The sequence below is a fragment of the Anser brachyrhynchus genome, assembly GCF_964034855.1.
Source record: "Anser brachyrhynchus genome assembly, contig: SCAFFOLD_109, whole genome shotgun sequence".
Taxonomy (NCBI): domain Eukaryota; kingdom Metazoa; phylum Chordata; class Aves; order Anseriformes; family Anatidae; genus Anser; species Anser brachyrhynchus.
In genome coordinates, this window is record NW_027663529.1 from 298,274 (window position 1) to 312,931 (window position 14,658).

A 14,658-nucleotide genomic window follows, 5' to 3' on the forward strand; every position below is an offset into this window, starting at 1 on the left:
ACTGGTGCCAGTGCACTCTCTGGAGTCACTGCTTTGCATCCCCACTGGTGCCATTGCACTCTCTGGACTGACTGCACTGCATCCCCACTGGTGCCAGTGCACTCTCTGCACTCACTGCACTGCATACCCACTGGTGCCAGTGCACTCTCTGGAGTCACTGCACTGCATCCCCACTGGTGCCAGTGCACTCTCTGGAGTCACTGCAGTGCATCCCCAGTGGTGCCAGTGCACTCTCTGGACTCACTGCACTGCATCCCCACTGGTGCCAGTGCACTCTCTGGAGTCACTGCACTGCATCCCCACTGCTGCCAGTGCACTCTCTGGACTCACTGCACTGCATCCCCAGTGGTGCCAGTGCACTCTCTGGACTCACTGCACTGCATCCCCAGTGGTGCCAGTGAACTCTCTGGACTCACTGCACTGCATCCCCACTGGTGCCAGTGCACTCTCTGGACTCACTGCAGTGCATCCCCAGTGGTGCCAGTGCACTGTCTGGACTCACTGCACTGCATCCCGACTGGTGCCAGTGCACTCTCTGGAGTCACTGCACTGCATCCCCACTGGTGCCAGTGCACTCTCAGGACTCACTGCACTGCATCCCCACTGGTGCCAGTGCACTCTCTGGACTCACTGCAATGCATTCCCAGTGGTGCCAGTGCACTCTCTGGAGTCACTGCACTGCAACCCCAGTGGTGCCAGTGCACTCTCTGGAGTCACTGCACTGCATCCCCAGTGATGCCAGTGCACTCTCTGGACTCACTGCACTGCATCCCCACTGGTGCCAGTGCACTCTCTGGAGACACTGCAGTGCATCCCCAGTGTTGCCAGTGCACTCTCTGGAGTCACTGCTTTGCATCCCCACTGGTGCCAGTGAACTCTCTGGACTGACTGCACTGCATCCCCACTGGTGCCAGTGCACTCTCTGCACTCACTGCACTGCATACCCACTGGTGCCAGTGCACTCTCTGGAGTCACTGCACTGCAACCCCACTGGTGCCAGTGCACTCTCTGGACTCACTACACTGCATCCCCAGTGGTGCCAGTGCACTCTCTGGACTCACTGCACTGCATCTCCACTGGTGCCAGTGCACTCTCTGGACTCACTGCACTGCATCCCCAGTAGTGCCAGTGCACTTTCTGGACTCACTGCAGTGCGTCCCCACTGGTGCCAGTGAACTCTCTGGACTCACTGCACTGCATTCCCAGTGGTGCCAGTGCACTCTCTGGACTCACTGCACTGCATCCCCACTGGTGCCAGTGCACTTTCTGGACTCACTGCACTGCATCCCCACTGGTGCCAGTGCACTCTCTGGAGTCACTGCACTGCATCCCCAGTGGTGCCAGTGAACTCTCTGGACTCACTGCACTGCATCCCCACTGGTGCCAGTGAACTCTCTGGACTCACTGCACTGCATTCCCAGTGGTGCCAGTGCACTCTCTGGACTCACTGCACTGCATCCCCACTGGTGCCAGTGCACTTTCTGTAGTCACTGCACTGCATCCCTAGTGGTGCCAGTGAACTCTCTGGACTCACTGCACTGAATCCCCGGTGGTGCCAGTGCACTCTCTGGACTCACTGCACTGCATCCCCACTGGTGCCAGTGCACTCTCTGGAGTCACTGCAGTGCATCCCCACTGCTGCCAGTGCACTCTCTGGACTCACTGCACTGCATCCCCACTGGTGCCAGTGCACTCTAAGGACTCACTACACTGCACTGCATCCCCAGTGGTGCCAGTGAACTCTCTGGACTCACTGCACTGCATCCCCAGTCGTGCCAGTGAACTCTCTGGACTCACTGCACTGCATCCCCAGTGGTGCCAGTGCACTCTCTGGACTCACTGCACTGCATCCCCACTGGTACCAGTGCACTCTCTGGACTCACTGCACTGCATCCCCACTGGTGCCAGTGCACTCTCTGGACTCACTGCAATGCATCCCCAGTGGTGCCAGTGCACTCTCTGGAGACACTGCAGTGCATCCCCACTGGTGCCTGTGCACTCTCTGGACTCACTGCACTGCAACCCCACTGGTGCCAGTGCACTCTCTGGACTCACTACACTGCATCCCCACTGGTGCCAGTGCACACTCTGGACTCACTGCACTGCATCTCCACTGGTGCCAGTGCACTCTCTGGACTCACTGCACTGCATCCCCAGTAGTGCCAGTGCACTTTCTGGAGTCACTGCACTGCATCTCCAGTAGTGCCAGTGCACTTTCTGGAGTCACTGCACTGCATCCCTAGTGGTGCCAGTGCACTCTCTGGACTCACTGCACTGCATCCCCAGTGGTGCCACGGCACTCTCTGGACTCACTGCACTGCATCCCCACTGGTGCCAGTGCACTCTCTGGACTCATTGCACTGCACGCCCACTGGTGCCAGTGCACTCTCGGGACTCACTGCACTGCATCCCCACTGGTGCCAGTGCACTCTCTGGACTCACTGCACTGCATCCCCACTGGTGCCAGTGCACTCTCTGGACTCACTGCACTGCATCCCCACTGGTGCCAGTGCACTCTCTAGAGTCACTACACTGCATCCCCACTGGTGCCAGTGCACTCTCTGCACTCACTGCACTGCATCCCCACTGGTGCCAGTGCACTGTCTGGACTCACTGCAGTGCATCCCCACTGGTGCCAGTGCACTCTCTGGAGTCACTGCACTGCATCCCCACTGGTGCCAGTGAACTCTCTGGACTCACTGCACTGCATGCCCACTGTTGCCAGTGCACTCTCTGGACTCACTGCACTGCATCCCCAGTAGTGCCAGTGAACTCTCTGGACTCACTGCACTGCATCCCCACTGGTGCCAGTGCACTCTCTGGACTCATTGCACTGCACGCCCACTGGTGCCAGTGCACTCTCGGGACTCACTGCACTGCATCCCCACTGGTGCCAGTGCACTCTCTGGACTCACTGCACTGCATCCCCAGTGGTGCCAGTGCACTCTCTGGACTCACTGCACTGCATTCCCACTGGTGCCAGTGCACTCTCTAGAGTCACTGCACTGATCCGCAGTGGTGCCAGTGCACTCTCTGGACTCACTGCACTGCATCCCCAGTGGTGCCAGTGCACTCTCTGGACTCACTGCACTGCATCCCCACTGGTGCCAGTGCACTCTCTGGACTCACTGCACTGCATCCCCACTGGTGCCAATGCACTCTCTGGACTCACTGCACTGCATAACCACTGCTGACAGTGCACTCTCTGGAGACACTGCAGTGCATCCGCACTGGTTCCAGTGCACTCTCTCAACTGACTGCACTGCATTCCCACTGGTGCCAGTGCACTCTCTGGACTCACTGCTTTGCATCCCCACTGGTGCCATTGCACTGTCTGGACTGAGTGCACTGCATCCCCACTTGTGCCAGTGCACTCTCTGTACTCACTGCACTGCATCCCCACTGGTGCCAGTGCACTCTCTGGGCTCACTGAACTGCATCCCCACTGGTGCCAGTGGACTCTCTGGACTCACTGCACTGCATCCCCACTGGTGCCAGTGCACTCTCTGGAGTCACTGCACTGCATCCCCAGTGGTGCCAGTGCACTCTCTGGACTCACTGCACTGCATCCCCACAGATGCCAGTGCACTCTCTGGACTCACTGCACTGCATCCCCACTGGTGCCAGTGCACTCTCTGGACTCACTGCACTGCAACCCCACTGGTGCCAGTGCACTCTCTGGACTCACTACACTGCATCCCCACTGGTGCCAGTGCACTCTCTGGACTCACTGCACTGCATCCCCAGTGGTGCCAGTGCACTCTCTGGACTCACTGCACTGCATCCCGACTGGTGCCAGTGCACTCTCTGGACTCACTGCACTGCATCTCCAGTAGTGCCAGTGCACTTTCTGGAGTCACTGCACTGCATCCCTAGTGGTGCCAGTGCACTCTCTGGACTCACTGCACTGCATCCCCAGTGGTGTCACGGCACTCTCTGGACTCACTGCACTGCATCCCCACTGGTGCCAGTGCACTCTCTGGACTCACTGCACTGCATACCCACTGCTGCCAGTGCACTCTCTGGACTCACTGCACTGTATTCCCACTGGTGACAGTGCACTCTCTGGACTCACTGCACTGCAACCCCACTGGTGCCAGTGCACTCTCTGGACTCACTACACTGCATCCCCACTGGTGCCAGTGCACTCTCTGGACTCACTGCACTGCATTCCCACTGGTGCCAGTGCACTCTCTGGACTCACTGCACTACAACCCCACTGGTGCCAGTGCACTCTCTGGACTCACTGCACTGCATCCCCAGTGGTGCCAGTGCACTCTCTGGACTGACTGCACTGCATCCCCACTGGTGCCAGTGCACTCTCTGGACTCACTGCACTGCATACCCAGTAGTGCCAGTGCACTTTATGGAGTCACTGCACTGCATCCCTAGTGGAGCCAGTGCACTCTCTGGACTCACTGCACTGCATCCCCACTGGTGCCAGTGCACTCTCTGGACTCACTGCACTGCATCCCCACTGGTGCCAGTGCACTCTATGGACTCACTGCACTGCATCCCCACTGGTGCCAGTGCACTGTCTGGACTCACTGCAGTGCATCCGCACTGGTGCCAGTGCACTCTCTGGAGTCACTGCACTGCATCCCCACTGGTGCCAGTGAACTCTCTGGACTCACTGCACTGCATCCCCACTGGTGCCAGTGCACTCTCTGGACTCACTGCACTGCATCCCCAGTAGTGCCAGTGCACTTTCTGGACTCACTGCACTGCATCCCTAGTGGTGCCAGTGCACTCTCTGGACTCACTGCACTGCATCCCCACTGGTGACAGTGCACTCTCTGGACTCACTGCACTGCATCCCCACTGGTGCCAGTGAACTCTCTGGACTCACTGCACTGCATCCCCAGTGGTGCCAGTGCACTCTCTGGACTCACTGCAGTGCATCCCCAGTGGTGCCAGTGCACTGTCTGGACTCACTGCACTGCATCCCGACTGGTGCCAGTGCACTCTCTGGAGTCACTGCACTGCATTCCCACTGGTGCCAGTGCACTCTCAGGACTCACTGCACTGCATCCCCACTGGTGCCAGTGCACTCTCTAGACTCACTGCAATGCATCCCCAGTGGTGCCAGTGCACTCTCTGGAGTCACTGCACTGCAACCCCACTGGTGCCAGTGCACTCTCTGGAGTCACTGCACTGCATCCCCAGTGATGCCAGTGCACTCTCTGGACTCACTGCACTGCATCCCCACTGGTGCCAGTGCACTCTCTGGAGACACTGCAGTGCATCCCCACTGGTGCCAGTGCACTCTCTGGAGTCACTGCTTTGCATCCCCACTGGTGCCATTGCACTCTCTGGACTGACTGCACTGCATCCCCACTGGTGCCAGTGCACTCTCTGCACTCACTGCACTGCATACCCACTGGTGCCAGTGCACTCTCTGGAGTCACTGCACTGCATCCCCACTGGTGCCAGTGCACTCTCTGGAGTCACTGCAGTGCATCCCCAGTGGTGCCAGTGCACTCTCTGGACTCACTGCACTGCATCCCCACTGGTGCCAGTGCACTCTCTGGAGTCACTGCACTGCATCCCCACTGCTGCCAGTGCACTCTCTGGAGTCACTGCACTGCATCCCCACTGGTGACAGTGCACTCTCTGGACTCACTGCACTGCATCCCCACTGGTGCCAGTGAACTCTCTGGACTCACTGCACTGCATCCCCACTGGTGCCAGTGCACTCTCTGGACTCACTGCAGTGCATCCCCAGTGGTGCCAGTGCACTGTCTGGACTCACTGCACTGCATCCCGACTGGTGCCAGTGCACTCTCTGGAGTCACTGCACTGCATCCCCACTGGTGCCAGTGCACTCTCAGGACTCACTGCACTGCATCCCCACTGGTGCCAGTGCACTCTCTGGACTCACTGCAATGCATTCCCAGTGGTGCCAGTGCACTCTCTGGAGTCACTGCACTGCAACCCCAGTGGTGCCAGTGCACTCTCTGGAGTCACTGCACTGCATCCCCAGTGATGCCAGTGCACTCTCTGGACTCACTGCACTGCATCCCCACTGGTGCCAGTGCACTCTCTGGAGACACTGCAGTGCATCCCCAGTGTTGCCAGTGCACTCTCTGGAGTCACTGCTTTGCATCCCCACTGGTGCCAGTGAACTCTCTGGACTGACTGCACTGCATCCCCACTGGTGCCAGTGCACTCTCTGCACTCACTGCACTGCATACCCACTGGTGCCAGTGCACTCTCTGGAGTCACTGCACTGCAACCCCACTGGTGCCAGTGCACTCTCTGGACTCACTGCACTGCATCCCCAGTAGTGCCAGTGCACTTTCTGGACTCACTGCAGTGCATCCCCACTGGTGCCAGTGAACTCTCTGGACTCACTGCACTGCATTCCCAGTGGTGCCAGTGCACTCTCTGGACTCACTGCACTGCATCCCCACTGGTGCCAGTGCACTTTCTGGACTCACTGCAGTGCATCCCCACTGGTGCCAGTGAACTCTCTGGACTCACTGCACTGCATCCCCACTGGTGCCAGTGAACTCTCTGGACTCACTGCACTGCATCCCCACTGGTGCCAGTGAACTCTCTGGACTCACTGCACTGCATTCCCAGTGGTGCCAGTGCACTCTCTGGACTCACTGCACTGCATCCCCACTGGTGCCAGTGCACTTTCTGGAGTCACTGCACTGCATCCCTAGTGGTGCCAGTGAACTCTCTGGACTCACTGCACTGAATCCCCGGTGGTGCCAGTGCACTCTCTGGACTCACTGCACTGCATCCCCACTGGTGCCAGTGCACTCTCTGGAGTCACTGCAGTGCATCCCCACTGGTGCCAGTGCACTCTCTGGACTCACTGCACTGCATCCCCACTGGTGCCAGTGCACTCTAAGGACTCACTACACTGCACTGCATCCCCAGTGGTGCCAGTGAACTCTCTGGACTCACTGCACTGCATCCCCAGTGGTGCCAGTGAACTCTCTGGACTCACTGCACTGCATCCCCAGTGGTGCCAGTGCACTCTCTGGACTCACTGCACTGCATCCCCACTGGTGCCAGTGCACTCTCTGGACTCACTGCACTACATCCCCACTGGTGCCAGTGCACTCTCTGGACTCACTGCACTGCATCCCCAAGAGTGCCAGTGCACTCTCTGGAGTCACTGCTTTGCATCCCCACTGGTGCCAGTGCACTCTCTGGACTCACTGCACTACATCCCCACTGGTGCCAGTGCACTCTCTGGACTCACTGCACTGCATCCCCACTGGTGCCAGTGCACTCTCTGGACTCACTGCACTGCATCCCCACTGCTGCCAGAGCACTCTCTGGAGTCACTGCACTGCATCCCCACTGGTGCCAGTGCACTCTGTGGACTCACTGCACTGCATCACCACTGCTGCCAGTGCACTCTCTAGACTCACTGCACTGCATCCCCACTGGTGCCAGTGCACTCTCTGGACTCACTGCACTGCAACCCCACTGGTGCCAGTGCACTCTCTGGACTCACTGCACTGCATCCCCACTGGTGCCAGTGCACTCTCTGGAGTCAGTGCACTGCATCCCCACTGGTGCCAATGCACTCTCTGGACTCACTGCACTGCATCAGAAGTGGTGCCAGTGCACTCTCTGGAGACACTGCAGTGCATCCGCACTGGTTCCAGTGCACTCTCTCAACTCACTGCACTGCATTCCCACTGGTGCCAGTGCACTCTCTGGACTCACTGCTTTGCATTCCCACTGGTGCCATTGCACTCTCTGGACTCACTGCACTGCATCCCCACTGGTGCCAGTGCACTCTCTGGACTCACTGCACTGCATCCCCACTGGTGCCAGTGCACTCTCTGGACTCACTGCTTTGCATCCCCACTGGTGCCAGTGCACTCTCTGGACTCACTGCACTGCATTCCCACTGGTGCCAGTGCACTCTCTGGACTCACTGCACTACATCCCCACTGGTGCCAGTGCACTCTCTGGACTCACTGCACTGCATCCCTAGTGGTGCCAGTGCACTCTCTGGAGTCACTGCTTTGCATCCCCACTGGTGCCAGTGCACTCTCTGGACTCACTGCACTACATCCCCACTGGTGCCAGTGCACTCTCTGGACTCACTGCACTGCATTCCCAGTGGTGCCAGTGCACTCTCTGGACTCACTGCACTGCATCCCCACTGGTGCCAGTGCACTTTCTGGAGTCACTGCACTGCATCCCTAGTGGTGCCAGTGAACTCTCTGGACTCACTGCACTGAATCCCCGGTGGTGCCAGTGCACTCTCTGGACTCACTGCACTGCATCCCCACTGGTGCCAGTGCACTCTCTGGAGTCACTGCAGTGCATCCCCACTGGTGCCAGTGCACTCTCTGGACTCACTGCACTGCATTCCCACTGGTGCCAGTGCACTCTCTGGACTCACTGCACTGCATCCCCACTGGTGCCAGTGCACTTTCTGGAGTCACTGCACTGCATCCCTAGTGGTGCCAGTGAACTCTCTGGACTCACTGCACTGAATCCCCGGTGGTGCCAGTGCACTCTCTGGACTCACTGCACTGCATCCCCACTGGTGCCAGTGCACTCTCTGGAGTCACTGCACTGCATCCCTAGTGGTGCCAGTGCACTCTCTGGACTCACTGCACTGCATCCCCAGTGGTGCCACGGCACTCTCTGGACTCACTGCACTGCATCCCCACTGGTGCCAGTGCACTCTCTGGACTCATTGCACTGCACGCCCACTGGTGCCAGTGCACTCTCGGGACTCACTGCACTGCATCCCCACTGGTGCCAGTGCACTCTCTGCACTCACTGCACTGCATCCCCACTGGTGCCAGTGCACTCTCTGGACTCACTGCACTGCATCCCCACTGGTGCCAGTGCACTCTCTAGAGTCACTACACTGCATCCCCACTGGTGCCAGTGCACTCTCTGCACTCACTGCACTGCATCCCCACTGGTGCCAGTGCACTGTCTGGACTCACTGCAGTGCATCCCCACTGGTGCCAGTGCACTCTCTGGAGTCACTGCACTGCATCCCCACTGGTGCCAGTGAACTCTCTGGACTCACTGCACTGCATGCCCACTGTTGCCAGTGCACTCTCTGGACTCACTGCACTGCATCCCCAGTAGTGCCAGTGAACTCTCTGGACTCACTGCACTGCATCCCCACTGGTGCCAGTGCACTCTCTGGACTCATTGCACTGCACGCCCACTGGTGCCAGTGCACTCTCGGGACTCACTGCACTGCATCCCCACTGGTGCCAGTGCACTCTCTGCACTCACTGCACTGCATCCCCACTGGTGCCAGTGCACTCTCTGGACTCACTGCACTGCATTCCCACTGGTGCCAGTGCACTCTCTAGAGTCACTGCACTGATCCGCAGTGGTGCCAGTGCACTCTCTGGACTCACTGCACTGCATCCCCACTGGTACCAGTGCACTCTCTGGACTCACTGCACTGCATCCCCACTGGTGCCAGTGCACTCTCTGGACTCACTGCACTGCATCCCCACTGGTGCCAATGCACTCTCTGGACTCACTGCACTGCATAACCACTGCTGCCAGTGCACTCTCTGGAGACACTGCAGTGCATCCGCACTGGTTCCAGTGCACTCTCTCAACTCACTGCACTGCATTCCCACTGGTGCCAGTGCACTCTCTGGACTCACTGCTTTGCATCCCCACTGGTGCCATTGCACTGTCTGGACTGACTGCACTGCATCCCCACTTGTGCCAGTGCACTCTCTGTACTCACTGCACTGCATCCCCACTGGTGCCAGTGCACTCTCTGGGCTCACTGAACTGCATCCCCACTGGTGCCAGTGGACTCTCTGGACTCACTGCACTGCATCCCCACTGGTGCCAGTGCACTCTCTGGAGTCACTGCACTGCATCCCCAGTGGTGCCAGTGCACTCTCTGGACTCACTGCACTGCATCCCCACAGATGCCAGTGCACTCTCTGGACTCACTGCACTGCATCCCCACTGGTGCCAGTGCACTCTCTGGACTCACTGCACTGCAACCCCACTGGTGCCAGTGCACTCTCTGGACTCACTACACTGCATCCCCACTGGTGCCAGTGCACTCTCTGGACTCACTGCACTGCACCCCCAGTGGTGCCAGTGCACTCTCTGGACTCACTGCACTGCATCCCGACTGGTGCCAGTGCACTCTCTGGACTCACTGCACTGCATCTCCAGTAGTGCCAGTGCACTTTCTGGAGTCACTGCACTGCATCCCTAGTGGTGCCAGTGCACTCTCTGGACTCACTGCACTGCATCCCCAGTGGTGCCACGGCACTCTCTGCACTCACTGCACTGCATCCCCACTGGTGCCAGTGCACTCTCTGGACTCACTGCACTGCATACCCACTGCTGCCAGTGCACTCTCTGGACTCACTGCACTGTATTCCCACTGCTGCCAGTGCACTCTCTGGACTCACTGCACTGCAAACCCACTGGTGCCAGTGCACTCTCTGGACTCACTACACTGCATCCCCACTGGTGCCAGTGCACTCTCTGGACTCACTGCACTGCATTCCCACTGCTGCCAGTGCACTCTCTGGACTCACTGCACTGCAACCCCACTGGTGCCAGTGCACTCTCTGGACTCACTGCACTGCATCCCCAGTGGTGCCAGTGCACTCTCTGGACTGACTGCACTGCATCCCCACTGGTGCCAGTGCACTCTCTGGACTCACTGCACTGCATACCCAGTAGTGCCAGTGCACTTTATGGAGTCACTGCACTGCATCCCTAGTGGAGCCAGTGCACTCTCTGGACTCACTGCACTGCATCCCCACTGGTGCCAGTGCACTCTCTGGACTCACTGCAGTGCATCCCCACTGGTGCCAGTGCACTCTCTGGAGTCAATGCACTGCATCCCCACTGGTGCCAGTGAACTCTCTGGACTCACTGCACTGCATCCCCACTGGTGCCAGTGCACTCTCTGGACTCACTGCACTGCATCCCCACTGGTGCCAGTGCACTTTCTGGAGTCACTGCACTGCATCCCTAGTGGTGCCAGTGAACTCTCTGGACTCACTGCACTGAATCCCCGGTGGTGCCAGTGCACTCTCTGGACTCACTGCACTGCATCCCCACTGGTGCCAGTGCACTCTCTGGAGTCACTGCAGTGCATCCCCACTGGTGCCAGTGCACTCTCTGGACTCACTGCACTGCATTCCCACTGGTGCCAGTGCACTCTCTGGACTCACTGCACTGCATCCCCACTGGTGCCAGTGCACTTTCTGGAGTCACTGCACTGCATCCCTAGTGGTGCCAGTGAACTCTCTGGACTCACTGCACTGAATCCCCGGTGGTGCCAGTGCACTCTCTGGACTCACTGCACTGCATCCCCACTGGTGCCAGTGCACTCTCTGGAGTCACTGCACTGCATCCCTAGTGGTGCCAGTGCACTCTCTGGACTCACTGCAGTGCATCCCCAGTGGTGCCACGGCACTCTCTGGACTCACTGCACTGCATCCCCACTGGTGACAGTGCACTCTCTGGACTCATTGCACTGCACGCCCACTGGTGCCAGTGCACTCTCGGGACTCACTGCACTGCATCCCCACTGGTGCCAGTGCACTCTCTGGACTCACTGCACTGCATCCCCACTGGTGCCAGTGCACTCTCTGGACTCACTGCACTGCATCCCCACTGGTGCCAGTGCACTCTCTAGAGTCACTACACTGCATCCCCACTGGTGCCAGTGCACTCTCTGGACTCACTGCACTGCATCCCCACTGGTGCCAGTGCACTGTCTGGACTCACTGCAGTGCATCCCCACTGGTGCCAGTGCACTCTCTGGAGTCACTGCACTGCATCCCCACTGGTGCCAGTGAACTCTCTGGACTCACTGCACTGCATGCCCACTGTTGCCAGTGCACTCTCTGGACTCACTGCACTGCATCCCCAGTAGTGCCAGTGAACTCTCTGGACTCACTGCACTGCATCCCCACTGGTGCCAGTGCACTCTCTGGACTCATTGCACTGCACGCCCACTGGTGCCAGTGCACTCTCGGGACTCACTGCACTGCATCCCCACTGGTGCCAGTGCACTCTCTGCACTCACTGCACTGCATCCCCACTGGTGCCAGTGCACTCTCTGGACTCACTGCACTGCATTCCCACTGGTGCCAGTGCACTCTCTAGAGTCACTGCACTGATCCGCAGTGGTGCCAGTGCACTCTCTGGACTCACTGCACTGCATCCCCACTGGTACCAGTGCACTCTCTGGACTCACTGCACTGCATCCCCACTGGTGCCAGTGCACTCTCTGGACTCACTGCACTGCATCCCCACTGGTGCCAATGCACTCTCTGGACTCACTGCACTGCATAACCACTGCTGCCAGTGCACTCTCTGGAGACACTGCAGTGCATCCGCACTGGTTCCAGTGCACTCTCTCAACTCACTGCACTGCATTCCCACTGGTGCCAGTGCACTCTCTGGACTCACTACACTGCATCCCCAGTGGTGCCAGTGCACTCTCTGGACTCACTGCACTGCATCTCCACTGGTGCCAGTGCACTCTCTGTACTCACTGCACTGCATCCCCACTGGTGCCAGTGCACTCTCTGGGCTCACTGAACTGCATCCCCACTGGTGCCAGTGGACTCTCTGGACTCACTGCACTGCATCCCCACTGGTGCCAGTGCACTCTCTGGAGTCACTGCACTGCATCCCCAGTGGTGCCAGTGCACTCTCTGGACTCACTGCACTGCATCCCCACAGATGCCAGTGCACTCTCTGGACTCACTGCACTGCATCCCCACTGGTGCCAGTGCACTCTCTGGACTCACTGCACTGCAACCCCACTGGTGCCAGTGCACTCTCTGGACTCACTACACTGCATCCCCACTGGTGCCAGTGCACTCTCTGGACTCACTGCACTGCACCCCCAGTGGTGCCAGTGCACTCTCTGGACTCACTGCACTGCATCCCGACTGGTGCCAGTGCACTCTCTGGACTCACTGCACTGCATCTCCAGTAGTGCCAGTGCACTTTCTGGAGTCACTGCACTGCATCCCTAGTGGTGCCAGTGCACTCTCTGGACTCACTGCACTGCATCCCCAGTGGTGCCACGGCACTCTCTGCACTCACTGCACTGCATCCCCACTGGTGCCAGTGCACTCTCTGGACTCACTGCACTGCATACCCACTGCTGCCAGTGCACTCTCTGGACTCACTGCACTGTATTCCCACTGCTGCCAGTGCACTCTCTGGACTCACTGCACTGCAACCCCACTGGTGCCAGTGCACTCTCTGGACTCACTACACTGCATCCCCACTGGTGCCAGTGCACTCTCTGGACTCACTGCACTGCATTCCCACTGCTGCCAGTGCACTCTCTGGACTCACTGCACTGCAACCCCACTGGTGCCAGTGCACTCTCTGGACTCACTGCACTGCATCCCCAGTGGTGCCAGTGCACTCTCTGGACTGACTGCACTGCATCCCCACTGGTGCCAGTGCACTCTCTGGGCTCACTGCACTGCATACCCAGTAGTGCCAGTGCACTTTATGGAGTCACTGCACTGCATCCCTAGTGGAGCCAGTGCACTCTCTGGACTCACTGCACTGCATCCCCACTGGTGCCAGTGCACTCTCTGGACTCACTGCACTGCATCCCCACTGGTGCCAGTGCAGTCTATGGAGTCACTGCACTGCATCCCCAGTGGTGCCAGTGCACTCTCTGGACTCACTGCAGTGCATCCCCACTGGTGCCAGTGCACTCTCTGGAGTCAATGCACTGCATCCCCACTGGTGCCAGTGAACTCTCTGGACTCACTGCACTGCATCCCCACTGGTGCCAGTGCACTCTCTGGACTCACTGCACTGCATCCCCACTGGTGCCAGTGCACTTTCTGGAGTCACTGCACTGCATCCCTAGTGGTGCCAGTGAACTCTCTGGACTCACTGCACTGAATCCCCGGTGGTGCCAGTGCACTCTCTGGACTCACTGCACTGCATCCCCACTGGTGCCAGTGCACTCTCTGGACTCACTGCAGTGCATCCCCACTGGTGCCAGTGCACTCTCTGGACTCACTGCACTGCATTCCCACTGGTGCCAGTGCACTCTCTGGACTCACTGCACTGCATCCCCACTGGTGCCAGTGCACTTTCTGGAGTCACTGCACTGCATCCCTAGTGGTGCCAGTGAACTCTCTGGACTCACTGCACTGAATCCCCGGTGGTGCCAGTGCACTCTCGGGACTCACTGCACTGCATCCCCACTGGTGCCAGTGCACTCTCTGGAGTCACTGCACTGCATCCCTAGTGGTGCCAGTGCACTCTCTGGACTCACTGCAGTGCATCCCCAGTGGTGCCACGGCACTCTCTGGACTCACTGCACTGCATCCCCACTGGTGACAGTGCACTCTCTGGACTCATTGCACTGCACGCCCACTGGTGCCAGTGCACTCTCGGGACTCACTGCTCTGCATCCCCACTGGTGCCAGTGCACTCTCTGGACTCACTGCACTGCATCCCCACTGGTGCCAGTGCACTCTCTGGACTCACTGCACTGCATCCCCACTGGTGCCAGTGCACTCTCTAGAGTCACTACACTGCATCCCCACTGGTGCCAGTGCACTCTCTGGACTCACTGCACTGCATCCCCACTGGTGCCAGTGCACTGTCTGGACTCACTGCAGTGCATCCCCACTGGTGCCAGTGCACTCTCTGGAGTCACTG